General features: G+C 43.2%; 1 protein-coding gene across 2 annotated transcripts in view; it reads left to right on the forward strand.

Moving 5' to 3' along the window:
• The window catches only part of SLC36A4 (solute carrier family 36 member 4), a 174,735-nt gene that overhangs the window by 72,182 nt on the left and 87,105 nt on the right, over nt 1–15,448 (forward strand). The window lies entirely within an intron of this gene.

The raw sequence follows: 15,448 nt of genomic DNA on the forward strand, positions 1-15,448 counted from the left end.
TGCTACGTGTTCTAAAGGCCACAGTTCTACGTGTTCTATAGGCCACAGTGCTACGTGTTCTATAGGCCACAGTGGTACGTATTGTATATTCCACAGTGCTACGTATTGTATATTCCACAGTGCTACGTATTGTATATTCCACAGTGCTACGTATTGTATATTCCACAGTGCTACGTATTCTATAGGCCACAGTGCTACGTATTGTATATTCCACAGTGCTACGTATTGTATATTCCACAGTGCTACGTATTCTATAGGCCACAGTGGTACGTATTGTATATTCCACAGTGCTACGTATTGTATATTCCACAGTGCTACATATTGTATATGCCACAGTGCTACGTATTGTATATTCCACAGTGCTACGTATTGTATATTCCACAGTGCTACGTATTGTATATTCCACAGTGCTACGTATTGTATATTCCACAGTGCTACGTATTGTATATTCCACAGTGCTACGTATTGTATATTCCACAGTCCTACGTATTGTATATGCCACAGTGGTACGTATTGTATATGCCACAGTGCTACGTGTTCTATATTCCACAGTGATACGTGTCGTATATTCCACAGTGCTACGTATTGTATATGCCACAGTGCTACGTATTGTATATGCCACAGTGCTACGTATTGTATATGTCACAGTGCTGCATATTCTACACTGTATATTTGTGCCTCTAGGCTGGTGTTGGTCCTGTCACGCACAGTTATTGTTCAGTAATCAGGATGTGACGCAGCCACGCCGTGGTCTCTGCAGGCAATAGTTTTGTACGGTAATGGTGACAACCCTGCCTTGCGGCTAGAACGCAGATTGTATGACATCGAGAGCAATAGGCCTTCCGTCCCTGTAGGTTCTGCAATGATTATTATTTTGTTCCTTTATCTAGTGACAGCCCTCTTTATATACTAATAGCTGCAGTGTTATTGTAGAAGACAGTTGGTGCTCCCTAGATGTTCAAAGGGAAGACAGCAGAGTCGTCTGATAGAGGGGACACATTTTACGTAAGACACAAGGGGGGGGGGGGAAGCATGAATGAAAATGTGTTAAACACATCACGGAGACCAAAATAAAAACTTTATTATTGCTCATTAACGAAAAATAAGGGGGAAATATCTATCTATCTATCTATCTATCTATCTATCTATCTATCTATCTATCTATTTATCTATCTATATATATATATATATCTATCTATATCTATATATATATATATATATATATATATATATATATATATATATATATATATATATATATATATATATATATATATATATATATATATATATATATATATATATAAACTGCAGTGTTTAAGCAAATGGTTTTGCAGCTAATTGCCGATCCAGCTCATTTTCGCAAGCCGGGCTAAGCAGACTTGCACGGGGCGGCATTTCACTGTGGCGGGGTGGCGTACACCTGATTGCAGGGCTATGCACGTTAGCAGTGCAGGGATCACGGCGGAATTAACCCCCGCAGTTCAGGTGTTTCATTCCCATATTATTTAGCCAACTAGATTACAGATTCTCCGTATATCTGGCTTGCTGGGTAGGTGAAGTTATTCCCTGTGTGGATCCGATCAATAGGAATTGGCAAAATAAACACGTTTCTCATTAATGCTGAAGATTAAGAAAAAGTTCATTTTTTATATAGTTAAACACTTGGAAATGAAAGTAGGTAAGTAGTAAAGAGGCTTTTATCTACCCCGGGAGAGAATACGATTATATAAATGTGATAAGTTCTATTTTCACACCGTAAAAACCCTTTACTTTATGATAATTTAAAGAACGGTAATATGTGATAAATATTCTAAGTATACTGCACGAATAAAACAAGATCACACAGGTAATTAATTAACCTGGAAAGCCTGATACATATGTATGAGAGTATTTAACTGTTTAGATTACTAAAATGGTACCTTCCCTGGCATTAAGTCATTTGGAGGGGTCCGTAAATAAATTATCTGTGTATAGGACTATATGGGAAGGGCTGAGAGGGGAGACGGTCAGCATCCAGGAGGTCTAGATGGTGGCGTACAATATATCGACCCTGCCATCCCGACTGTCACCAGAACATCGGTGGTGGAACTTCAAAAAGGATCAGGATGCCGATGCTGGAATACTGACAGCCGGCATTCCTATTGGTAAGTATATGGGGTGGGATAGTCTGCGGCTGGGGAAGGCAATAGTCGGGGTGAATTAGGATTAGGCTGTGGGGGGGGGGGTGGAGTTTGGGATGTTAGCGTTAGGATGCAGGGAGGGGGGTTTGGTTTAGGCTTCGGGGGGATGTTAGGGTTAGGCTTGGGGGCTGTTAGATTTAGACACTTACAAGGAATTGGTGCTTAAGGTTAAACTCCAGGGGAGAGGGTAGGTATAGGGGGTAAACCATATACATCGTATATATAAGAATTTTTACTGACCCACATAACATAAAATGATTCTATAAGTCATTTACGTGGGAATGTGCAGGACAGATGTGTCCCCATACATACAGCCTCAATGCCCCACGCAGTCTGAGATGCCTGGCGCAAATGAGCCAAACGGTCCCACGCAACTCTGCTAATGCCTGGAGTCTTTTTTGTTGTTCAAAACGTGTCTTAGTTTTGACGCAATGTGGTCAGGACGCACCCGGAGGCTGCGCCGACTCATTTCATATGTGGCATTTGTACAGGTAAATTTACTCACACCCATGACTTCATCAAAGGCAGTTGCCTGAGACGACTTTGAATCTAGAGCGACCTTCACCACTTGACTTCACTAATATCCCGCATACGCTGAGATTCTGTTCTCCTTCTATAACTTTGTACATAGTGTTCATTCTAGCACCCGCCATATTTGAAAACCCATGCAGTTCCTCTTCCCTGCCTGGGGTGTCGCTGTCTGCTGTAGTGCTTCTAGCACAGTGTGATCTGTATATCAGCACTGATATGCAAACCAGATTTGTGTTAGAAACACCACAGCAGACAGCGACACCCCAGGCAGAGAAGAGGAACTGCATGGCTTTTCAAATATGGCGGGTGCTAGAATGAACACTAGTACATATAAAGCACTGTGCACGAGTACCAGTGAGAACATTCAAGGGACGTCCTTGAAGCTGCCTAAATACTTAGTAACACAATCAGCCGGGATTTCTCCAGCCGCGGCTTCTCTGATATAAGATTATTAATATTACCTTTTTGATTTACATGCAGCGGGATTTGAAGAAGCGTTCTAAATAGATAAAAGCAAAAATGTTGCTTTCTCTCGAGATAATAATGCGAGGATTTTTATTAATTTACCAAGTAGACTTTTCCCTAATCTCTAGTTTCCATTTTTTTTTTATTATTATTTTATTTTTACTAAACACGCCAGTTAACATGTAACGTTCCAGCTTTTGACAATTTCCATCCTATTGTGTTCTAGAGCGATGATAAAATAAGGGATGATGAAACCGGCTTTTCGCTGTATCGTATGATTCAAAGGCAGGGATATTTTTTTCTTTTTTTAAACAAAGCTTTTTAACCGTGCAAAATATGGATTCAATTATTTGCAGCAGGGGGACATGAAAGAGAGATTCCACTTTCTACTACTTCTAAAATCATTTTTGTGGACTGACCCCATTCTGTCTCATTCTCCTGATAGGCGGCTTAACGAAATATATTGTGTGAACTAATTTCAAAACGCAGATATCCTTTCTCACGTTGCCGAAACCAGCTACAGGCGCAAGGCAGACCGGCTACCAATTTTTTTCATTACCAATATAAATATATTTCGCTTTCATTACTGGCTGCAGGGCGTTTGAAATAATTGACGGGACAACGTTTTGGGGGGTTTGTGCCAAACTGGGGTGACATGCAAAGATGCAGGATCCGGCGCGATTCTGGCAGGGGCTGAGCGTATTTGTAAAGTGACAGGGCGAGGTTGTGCTAAGCCTCAAAGTGATAAAATGGAGAGTGATAAACCACCAACCAATCAGTTACCAACTGTCACTTTTCATATGCCGTCGGTAGCGTGATAGTTAGGAGCTGACTGGATTGCACTTTATCACTCTCCATTTTATCACTTTTGAAGCTTATTACATCTGAAAAGGGAACAGCGCCATTTTTAAGTTGTTATTATTCATAGGCTTGTTGATGCGGTGTCACACTTCAGGTTTACAATGGACAGCGTTTAGCTAGAACTTAGGGCAGTATTCAATGAGGCTGATTCACCATGTTCTAAGGCGAATGTGTGCCATTTTCATGCTCTAAGGTGAATCTTTTTACTAAAAAAGTGAATCACCCGTCGGCGAACAGTGAATGACGGACAATTCACCGTCTGACAGTCACCACAATTCGCTGTGGTTTTTCAATGGGTTTTTCAATGTGATTCGCCGTGTATTCTATGATCAGATGGCGAATTGTTTTTTTTTTAAAGTGATTTTCGCTCTGTGTCACCGTGTAGCAATCACCATCTTTTTATGGTGAACTGGAATGTGAACTTTTAAAATAAAGTTTTTTTATTTTTTATTATTTGGTATAAAAAAAATCAGGAATGTTATTATGTGAAGGGGCATGCTATTTTTATTCATTTTTTTTTTTTTTTACACAAAGCAGCCAGCAGGGGGCCGAGAGCCGCTCATTAGATATTCATATATTCACTGCTTCCGATCATTACATCTGCAGGATCGGGAGCAGTGCAAGCGGCTCCCTTCCTGCGTCCCCTGCTAGCTCTCTTGGGGGGCAGCTTCTGCTGCCTGTGTCCCCGGGAGCCCTGCTTCTGCCCCACAGTGTCCGGCGCAGGCAGGGAGGCTTCCATCTCCCTGCCTGCTGCGGTCCCCCGGCTCCCTGTGGCTTCCGCCGCAAGAGTTAAGAATACATAAAATCTAAAATAGAACCCTGGGGACGGCTCCCACTCACAGTAACTGGTAGGGTGAACCTTGTGAAAATGATTGTGCAGCCAAAAATACTGTATGTACTCCAGAACTCACCGATATACCTACCGCGGCGAATTTTCAGACAGATAGAAGGACTTATCTCGTCACTGATCTGGTCCAATAAGAGACCTAGGATAAAGTTAAAAACTTTGATGAGGCCGAAGGGAGAGGGAGGTCTGGCGTTGCCAGATTTTTGGCTGTACTATCTCACAGTTCAATTCGCTCATTTAAAATGGCTAATCCAGGAAGGGGTAAGGGATGACAGTTTTATAGAGATAATGAAGATTCTATCTCATGGACATACACCTTTACAGATGCTCCTTAGTGGAAATAGGAAACGTAGCTGGCCACCCATAATTCAGCAGATGGTATGGAAACAGGTGGAAAGCATACTGGAAACTCAGGGAATAGACCCCGAAACACCTATTAATAAGGCAAGAGCCCTTACAGAATTGAATAAGTTACAGGTTAGGAAGACCTGGAATGAGAAAGGAATAAAAGCTCTTGGCCAATTGTACCTCAACCTGGAATTTAGATCCTTTCAGTCATTAAAACTTGAGTTCTCCCTCCCAAATAAATATTTGTTCAGCTATATACAGCTGAGACATGCCTGCAATGCTCAATTTGCTCAGGACGGACCCAGGATAGAATTATCATTAACCAAAAAATTGCTAACGAAATGTCCAAATAAACATGAAGTATCCTATCAATATAAGTCCTTGAGCAAGGAAATCCAAAACGACAACTTATTAGAATTAAAAATTGCATGGGAGATGGACATTGGACCCATTTCGGCTGAACAATGGCAGGAGGCCCTGGAAAATGTTTGTCTAGCAACTAACCAAATCAGCAGGCAACAGTCTCAGCTGTACATAGTTCACAGAACATATATGACTGCCGAACTGCTATACAGGATAGGAGCTAGGGAAGATGCGACATGTCCAAAATGCACGACTAGCCCAGGAACATTCATGCATTTAATATGGGAATGCCCCAAAATAGCAGAATTCTGGGAATTAGTAATTTAAGAATTGGAGGATAGGGGGATCCCTAAGGAAAGTTGTACACCAATAGTTTGTCTGCTGGCAATAATTGATAGAGGACTCATGGATAGATATCTTAGACCGTTTACTATAATCGCTTTGACGCTGGCAAAGATTTGTATAGCCAGGAAATGGCTCGCTAAAGAAAGTCCAGAGATAGAGGTTTGGAAAGCCCTGATGGACGCGACCATGTCCCACGAAAAATTCACTTACCTGGCAAGAGAATCCGTAGCAACATATCATAAGATATGGAGCAACTGGAAGGTGTAAGAGGGATTCACTTACAATGCATAACCCACCACATAAATAGGGTGAAAGGATGGTAGCTTTTAAAAAAAAAAATACTATACATAGAAACAGGGGAATGGGAGGTAGCCTAATCCGAGGGGGGGGGGGGGGGTTATTATTATTAGTTATTGTAACATAAAATAGATATAAAGGGTTGCAGGAGATTAAAGTATAGATAATTGCTCTGAGTCCGGAACTCCCTCGAAGCTAGAACTCAATAGGGGCCCATTTTCGGGACCATAATTACCGTAATGGATGATAATGGAGGGTAGAGGAATGCTGACATATGGGAAGAAAAAAAAAGGTGTGAATCGCATGGTGCGCTACACGGTTGCCGACCAAAAGGAGGGAATAAAGGTACACAAATAACTCACTGATAAATTAATACTCGAGGAAGACATAAGAAGGTAACATTTAAAGAAGCACATTTATATATGCACATAACACAACACACTATTAATTAAAGGAATTAATACACTAACAAGTTATAAGTTAAACTTGTTTATTACTCAATAATTGCAATATAGGAGAGGAAGAAATAGACACAATATAAGACACCAAAACACTAATATATGTAAGTTAAAGCAAGCACAATGGAGTGTAGTATAGAGAAGTTAAATAAACACAGAGGACGGATAACGGTGTGGCGCACCATGCGATAATGAAAGGAAGGTTTGGTTAAGTTTTTTCTATATGACATCGTATAAAATGTACTCCATTGTAGTCCACAGACCAAGTTTCTTGTCTTCTAAAAAAAAAAAAAGGTGCTTATCTCTGCATCCTATCTATTTTTATGATGTATGTTAAAAGTTAAAAATAAAATAAAGTTGAAACTAAAAAAAAAGAATCGCCGTTCGCCGCAGGGGTTATGAATTGCCGTCAGGGGCAACAAGCCCCTGCAGCATTGAATACAGTGACAGCGAGGGCCGGCAGCGAAGGCTCCATCCCTCCGTAACACGACGACTGTGTGCAGCGAATCCTGAACAGGATTTGCTGCACATGCTGAGTATTGTCATTGAATACTAGTATTAGTCAGTGATGTCATAAGGTTCTAATAAATTAATGGGCTTAGTATTCAGCATACAAAATAGATTCTGGATAAATCTCATGTTCTCGTGGTACTGGTACGGGAATCTGGAATGTGATTTGCCAATAGACTCACTCTTAATTGAACTTATGCAACTAATCAAGAAGCTCTAATTACCTACTTTGTGGTGCGCAGGGCATTGCAGCAAATTACACAGTGCCACTTTCCCCGTACCACTATATATGAGATATGGAGCAAATTGCATCATCAGTACCCATTCTGACAAGAGCCAGAGGGGGCCACTTACTCTAATGTAGGGGCCCATTTCTTATGTTCAGGACATTCCAATAAAGTGGGCATTTGTTGGCCAATTGTCCAATCACAGATGTCCCTGGTTATAATCTAGGTGTGTTCTTTGATTGCAGCAACAGAAGGCAAGTTTTATAAATATTGGCTCAATAGCCTCACAGTAAGGGGATCATTTAAACTTGATCGCACGTCTGCGAATTTGCAACAGGCAGCAATCGGTTAGATTGTCCCTGGTCCAATGAAATCCCACCTTGCGAATATGTCCGAAATCCTAACAAACATCCATTTGCATGCTACAGGGAACACCCACATATTTTGATGATCGCCGACCATCGAAAGATGTGGACGGTGCACGCATATAAAAGTGTCTACAGTAACTAGGTCGACATGCAGCAAACTCAACATGGGTCAAGGTTGACATGACATTAGATCAACACTGGTGTTAGGTCGACAGTCAAAAGGTCGACATGGAGTTTTTCACTGTTTTTTGAGCCGACGTGCCGACAGGCGGTATTTTATGCCCTGCCATCCAGTAGGGTGTGGTGAGAGAATAAAATAGTGTGCCCGAAGCATAGAGAGCGGATGCGTTGCACTTCAAACTGTGTCGACATTCAGGTAAAAAACAGTGAAAAACCCTATGTCGAGCTTTTGACTGTTGACCTAGCCCATGTCGCCCTAACGCTAGTGTTGACCTAACGTCATGTCGACCTAGACCCATGCTGACCTAGATCCATGTCGACCTTGCCCCATGTCGACCTTAACCCATATTGATCTTCTGCATGTCGACCTAGTGGTGTCAACTCAATGCTTGTCGACCTAGTTATGGTCGACTAAACAATCCCAACCCATGTCAGCTGCCCGCCCCCCCACACCCGTGTCACGGACTCATTACCATGAGAATTCCCAGCGTTCTCATGGGAACGCCCATGAAACGCTGGGCATTACAATATGGTGATGAGGCCGCCCCTCTCCGCCCCCCTGCCCACTATGTTGGGTGCGTGCACCCGGCAAACAGTCTGTTCGCCATGGGTGCACACACATGCGCAGATATGTGTATGCGCACTAAAGAAACATCGGTCCCCGTTCGAACGCAGACTAGCTGCGTACGGACCAGAATAAGGGCCAATGTGTGACTAAGGGCCTTATTTTGGTTCATTCTTTCTGACAAAATCCTTCTTAGATGGACAAAACCATGTGCACTGCAGGGGGGCAGATGTAACTTGTGCAGAGAGAATTAGATTTGGGTGAGTAATTTTGTTTCTGTGCAGGGAAAATACTGACTGCTTTATTTTTACACTGCAATATAGATCTCACTTTGAAGTAAAACCCCACCCAAATCTAATTCTCTCTGCACAAGTTACATCTGCCCCACCTGCAGTGCACATGGTTTTGCCCATCTAAGAAGGATTTTGTCAGAAAGAATGAACCAAAATAAGGCCCTAAGTCACCTTGGGTCTATGTAGGGAATTTAGGCCATAAATGAACAATAGGAGCTGCCTCGGGGATGCAATAACATATTTCCAGGCCATATGATTTTTATACAGAGCACAGGGCACCCCTCGCAGAAAACGGAATTCATACATATGTTTAATTGTCAACACTATGATGACTGGGTATCAATTAAAATTTGGATTATATTGTAAAATTTAAGAATGAAAAACATGTAATTAAGCCTAAGATCGTATAACAAGAACATCTGGTCGCTTTACGATGCGTTTCACAGATTTGTTCGCTTCCTCAGGCGATTGATATACTGGGGCAGATGTATGACGCAGTGATAAGGGAGGAGAAGTGAGCCAGAGGAGGAGTGGCCCATGGCAACCAATCAGCACTGAAGTAACAGCTATAATTTGCATAATTTAAAATTATACAGAGCAGCTGATTGGTTGCCATGGGCCACTTCTCCTCTGGCTCATACATCTACTCCTCTGTTAGGTACTGATGGGCTCGCTGTATTTTATGCCTCTTGATTATGTGGCGAGATGGGAGCCTGACTAATTGGCTGTCAATGATCCCGCTAGGATCAGGGCAGGGCGCAGGGGTATGGGGCAGAATGAATGCGAAGAGGCGTCAATAATGTGGGCGAGATGGCCCTGCTGGCATCACCAATGGGGGTGGGACAGCCCCTCCGACTTCATTAAGGGGGTGACTTACAGTACATTACTAATGGGGATGTGCCCGGCTCCCTCCACCACTGATGATGGACATGCCCATCCACCACCGTCACTTATGGGGCATGGCCAGCTGTGATTCCCCCAAGCTCTCTGGTCAATGTGAATAGATGCAGTGCACATGAGCACTTCATCTATTCACGCGGTGGCGAAGATGACACGGGCAGGATGTTTTTACCAGGGCGCTGCCCTACCATGAGTAACAGCTGTCTATCTCCTAGGTAACATCGTTGCACTGTGTCAGTTACGGAATTTGCAAACCTCTGCCTACTGTAGGCATCGGTTTAATATTTATTCAGGTATTATGCGGTTGCTATGCTTTGATACTGGGTTTTGACATATATTTTGCAATTGCCTAAGAACAGCGGGAGGTGAGATTTGCAGTTTGCAAAAAAAAAAAATGAATGCAGTTTAATCTTTTTGGGTTTTTCCCCGGAGTAATACTTAAAAGAGCGCATTTTACTTTGTGCATAATATACATAAATATTGGTTTTAGGTTTAGCAAGCGCATCTATTACTAAACATTCTGTGCAGAATAACGTGTAAAATTATCACGGCTATGTTCTTGCAGTAGAGCCGTTAGTCACTTCACCACAACTTACATTTTTATAATTTCTTAGTCAATTCTAAATGTGTAGTCTGAATGGAAATGATGTGTGAGACCGGTGCGGCAGAAAACACTGCAATTATGGGTGATTTTGTGCCTTCCACATGAGCACTAATGGACAAATGAGGGCATTAATGATTTGAGATGCACATTCTACAAAACTGAACTTGTGTGAAAAAAACTGAGCTGGGCATTACAAGATTACCCGAAGAATGAACTATTTCCATAAACAGCCACTTAAAACATACAACTCTCCCTTACTTCGGAAATCTGACATATTTTGAGAGTTATATATAATTTTAAATGGTTTGTATCACCACATTTGCATCTTGCAGAAATAAATTGGTTATTTATGCAATAGAAAAAGGCCAAACCTGGATTTTATTTTTTTGTCAGATAAAGACGACGACATAAGCTTTTCCATTGCCGTAATTTCAAAATTACAGATGAGCAAAGGTGCCACAGTGATGGGGCAATGATGGCATGAACTCAGTGGCATGGTTGGGTTATGATGAGGTAAAAGTCCACACAGAGCAAAAATGATGTAACAGAACAAAAATTCATAGCGCAAATTCCACACGGAACTAAAGTAGTAGGGGAAATTCCACACTGAAAAAATTAATTGTGGTGTTCCCACATGGAACAAATGTAATAGCGGCAAATCCACACTGAGCAAAAATAAGAAGCAATTCCAAACAGCACAAAAATAATATATGTTCAACATGGAACAAAAATAAATATTCGGGGCAACAGTTTTGCTCACTTCTACTTCTGGGCAGTGTACCGATCAAGGAAATAGATGCCGCCGTTTTGTCGTAGGCTAAATCAATGTTCCCTAGAATGCATTTAGTTTATTCCCTACTCGTGTTTGCTGGCTGATATCAAAGCGGTCGGTGATATGGATTGACCAGACTTTCTGGAGAAGTGAAGAGAATAGGCCTTGCATTGTCTACCGCCGTTCGCTTCGGTCTTTTCCTTATTAGTAGGCAGAGGTGTTTCAAGGGTGGGGAGGGGGCAGGGAGAGGCCTTTGTACCTGGAAACTGGGGTGCGTCTCCCCATTTTATGGAAGAGGAGTACTAATGCCTGCGTGTCACCGCACAGTCTTCTTAGACTCACAGACCACCTTCCGTCAATCAGCTACTCTAGCTGAAGCTTACTCAGCTGGCCTCCTGCGTGAACATCGCGATGTTGGATCCCATTCCAGCAGTGCTGGGATCGGAGCTACATGCAGAAGGCATCGTCCTCCTTCAATTCCGACAGAATTCCAATGCTGCTTACAAGTGTCATTGCATTTTTTTCCATTTCTGAAGAAGGCTCTTGGCCTTAAAGTTTTAAAAAAAAAGTTAGGTCAAGTTGATAGGTTGGTGAAAGTAGAACCTTGAGGGATGAAGCTGAAGTCTGCACCCAAAATATGACTGCTGCCTACAGTGAGGTTTCTTGGTCCTTATTGACTTTGACCTCCAGCAGACTCCTTCCTGCAGTAATCCAAAAGGATGTTCAGTTATCTGTGTTGGCACTACCGCCTGTCTTCTGTATATGGCATTGTGGTGGATACCCAATCTTGTGTTTGCTGCTGAGATCTTCCCTAGAAAGATAATAATTTAGATCTTCCACATTTTGAATCCCCCTCCTTTAAAAAAAATCATGAGCTTGCCCAGTCTAAAGGTTAAAATTCAATTAGAGGTGATTTATATGATGTCCACTGCACCGCATCCATCCACATCACAAGCTCTTCCTCGCTGTAGGGTATTGCCGGAAAACTGGTGATGTTGGAGGTACAGTAATTGGCTGACATCTGACAAGGGTACGCCACTTTCTAATGAATCGGCCCATTTGAATGGACCTCTTGTCTTATTTATTAATCAATCCAGTACATTTGGTTATAGCAACATACACGACCGCTCCACCTGCTGTCCCTCCAGTGTAATTTCACATGTCAAGTCTCAGTCTGTTGTTATATCTCAACAATGACTGACTCACATATCTTGCCGGGTGTTGCTTTCAGCTTTCACACTTACAGAGTTAAAACACGGCGACTCGTCTTGTAAATTGATTAGAAGTGGGGACATGAGATTGGTCCACCTTCCCTCAATCTGTGCAGCCGGACTTTAAACAGTGTTGTTTTCTAATTGCTCTTTTGAATGAAAGCACATCTAAGTGCATTTTAATCAGGAAAATGTAATGCTCCCCTCCCCACCCGCTCCGCTAATAGCTTTGCAGACAGGGATGTTGCTATCTTAGAAAGTTACCAAGCTTTATAGCCTAGAACAGTGATTTTCAACCTTTTTACCTTGCGGCACACTAAATAAGATTGTAAAATTGCCAAGGCACACCATGAGGTCCCCACAGGGCAAAACACATTGCCCCCCACAGGAAAAAAACAAACCTATTGCCCCCCCCATATAAAAAACACTCACATTGGTCTCCACAGGCATAGGCGAATCTAGGGGATGGTCCGGGGGTGCACAGGACCACCCATTAGCCCATTTTGTAGCTGAGGGATGGAGCTTTCCAACGAGCCCAGCCCCGTGTTTCTAGCCCCCTGGGAACCGGAGATACGACCAGGCAAATTTGGAACATTTCCCCTATAGGATAACATGGGACCCGCTAATTCCGACCCCCACCCAGTTCAACGGCTGCAAGTTCCACCTTCAGCATCACTGAAGGGCAGATTTCTCTGTAACCAAACAGCCCAGTTTCATGGGACCAAAATCATTTGAAGCCAACTCAAAAGTTCTTCAATATGATACTGGTTTCATGTAAATGGGTCAGTTGGTTCTGAAGATATCGCTGGTTGGTTAAAGGGGGGTAGGGAGAGGGAAGTGTTTGTCTCTCCCCCTCACACCAGAAAATGCAGGGACTAGGCTGGTGTATAAGGTGTCAGCCTGGGAATGTCCCTGCATGATCCTGGGACCATATTCCCGGGTAAATCCCTGAATTTTCTGTTGTGAAAGGGGTATTATTTCAAACAGCCGTGACCTGCAGTGCTCTGAATGCAGCCGGGCAGCCCCCTGCTTTCTGCCCAGCTGTCAATGACTGTCACCCCTGCAGCTTCCACTCCAATTCTTCTTCCCGCTTTCACCTCAGCCTCCCCCCCCTTTAATCATGTGGTGCCGGCGCCCGGCGTGCTCCCCCGACATCATGCACAACAACAGCGCGCACAATATTTCAAATGTCCACTCGGATAGAGGGGACACCAGGGGGGGAGTGTGAGCGTGCTCTGCGCTGCGCTCTGCTCCTCTCCCCATAGAAGCAGCTGCACCGCTCTCCATCTCTCCCTGCAGCAGCAGCGAATTTACAGTAAGTGGCACTTTTGGGGGCATTGCTTAAGGGACGCTATAAGTAGCGGTATGTAGGGGCATTATGCATAATGTGTGGCTTAATGTGTAAGGGGCAGTATGGTGTGCAGCATCATGTGTAAGCGGCATTATGTGTGCTGCATCATGTGTAAGGGACATTATGTGCGCAGCATCATGTGTAATGGGTACTATGGTGCGCGGCATCATGTGTAATGGGTACTATGGTGTGCGGCATCATGTGTAATGTAGTGTTCATTCTAGCACCCGCTATATTTGAAACCCATGCAGTTCCTCTTCCCTGCCTGGGGTGTCGCTGTCTGTTGTAGAGGTTCTAGCAGTGTAGTCTGTATATCAGCACTGATATGCAAACCAGACCTGTGCTAGAAACACCACAGCAGACAGCGACACCCCAGGCAGGGAAGAGCAACTACATGGGTTTTCAAATATGGCGGGTGCTAGAATGAACACTAGTAATGGGTACTATGGTGTGCGGCATCATGTGTAATGGGTACTATGGTGTGCGGCATCATGTGTAATGGGTACTATGGTGCCATCAAGCAAGAACCCCCTAGCAATGAGCACGTAGGTAAGCAGCACTTATGTGGCAAATATGTAATGGGCATAACAGTTTGTTATATAGTATGTAATGGGCATCATGATGTGTGGCACAATGTGTAATGGGCATTATGGTGTGTGACCTTATGTGTAAGTGGCATTACGGCGTGTGGCTTTATGTGTAATGGGTATTACAGAGTGTGCAAAAATGTGTTATGGGCATTACTGTGTATGGTCTAAAGTGTAACACCACACCCCTTTTTGTGATGACACGCCTCATTCCCATGAGGCCATGCCCATTTTTGGTGCGCGGCTGCGCCGTGCTAAGGTCCCCCTACTGTTGTGTCTAGATTTGGGACCACCCATTACCATAATTCTAGATTCGCCTATGTCCACAGGTAACACAAATAAAATACATTGGCCCTTTAAATGAAAAGAAGGGACCAATAAATAACACTTGAACTGGTGGTGGCTGTAAACAAGTTTGGGCATCTCTAGATCTGGAGGCACACTTGAGAACAGCTCAAGGCACACTAGTGTGCCACGGCACAGTGGTTGAAAAACACTGGCCTAGAACAACAAATGGAAAGTTGATAGATAACGGATACACGGGAACAGTGGCAATCCATTTAAAACTGTCCTCGGCGATTCACTAAATCACAGGCTTTGAGGCATTGCTCAGGTTCCTCCTTGTGATAAGTGATTTGGCACATGGACAGTTGTACAAGACGCAGTAACAAGCTTTATTAGAACATCGGTTTACCCTCCAAGAACGCCCTCCTTCCATTTCTGTCAACTGTCTGACTTGAGGTTTTTGTTTTTTTCCCCTGTTGGCTTTTTCTATCATTGCAGCCCGACGTCAGCACTTCATTCTGTTGTCTTCACCGTTCTGTCAGTCTTTTTCATACATTCAAAGGGTCACTTATGATTTTATGAGCGGTTTAGCATATCAATGCATGTTTTGTGTGTTTCAGACTTCAGAGGGCATTATAAATGTGATATGCAATGATAGAAGCGCTCATGGAACCTCAGTGTTGTCACTTTTCTCTCTTTTCTTTGGAGAAGTTGAGGTGTGATGAGTCTTCTACAGATCTATCCTCATGCATCCAGCCTCAATACATCCACGCAGCGTAAGAGGCCTGGCGTGAGCGCGACGCTGGGTCCTGCGCAGCTCTGCTTTTCTGCTGAAATTGAGACTTAATTGCAACACAGTGGGGTTCGGACGCACAAGGATATTGTTCTGAGTAATGG

This window comes from Crinia signifera, chromosome 2, assembly GCF_055691185.1.
Source record: "Crinia signifera chromosome 2, ASM5569118v1, whole genome shotgun sequence".
In the NCBI taxonomy this organism is placed as follows: Eukaryota; Metazoa; Chordata; class Amphibia; order Anura; family Myobatrachidae; genus Crinia; species Crinia signifera.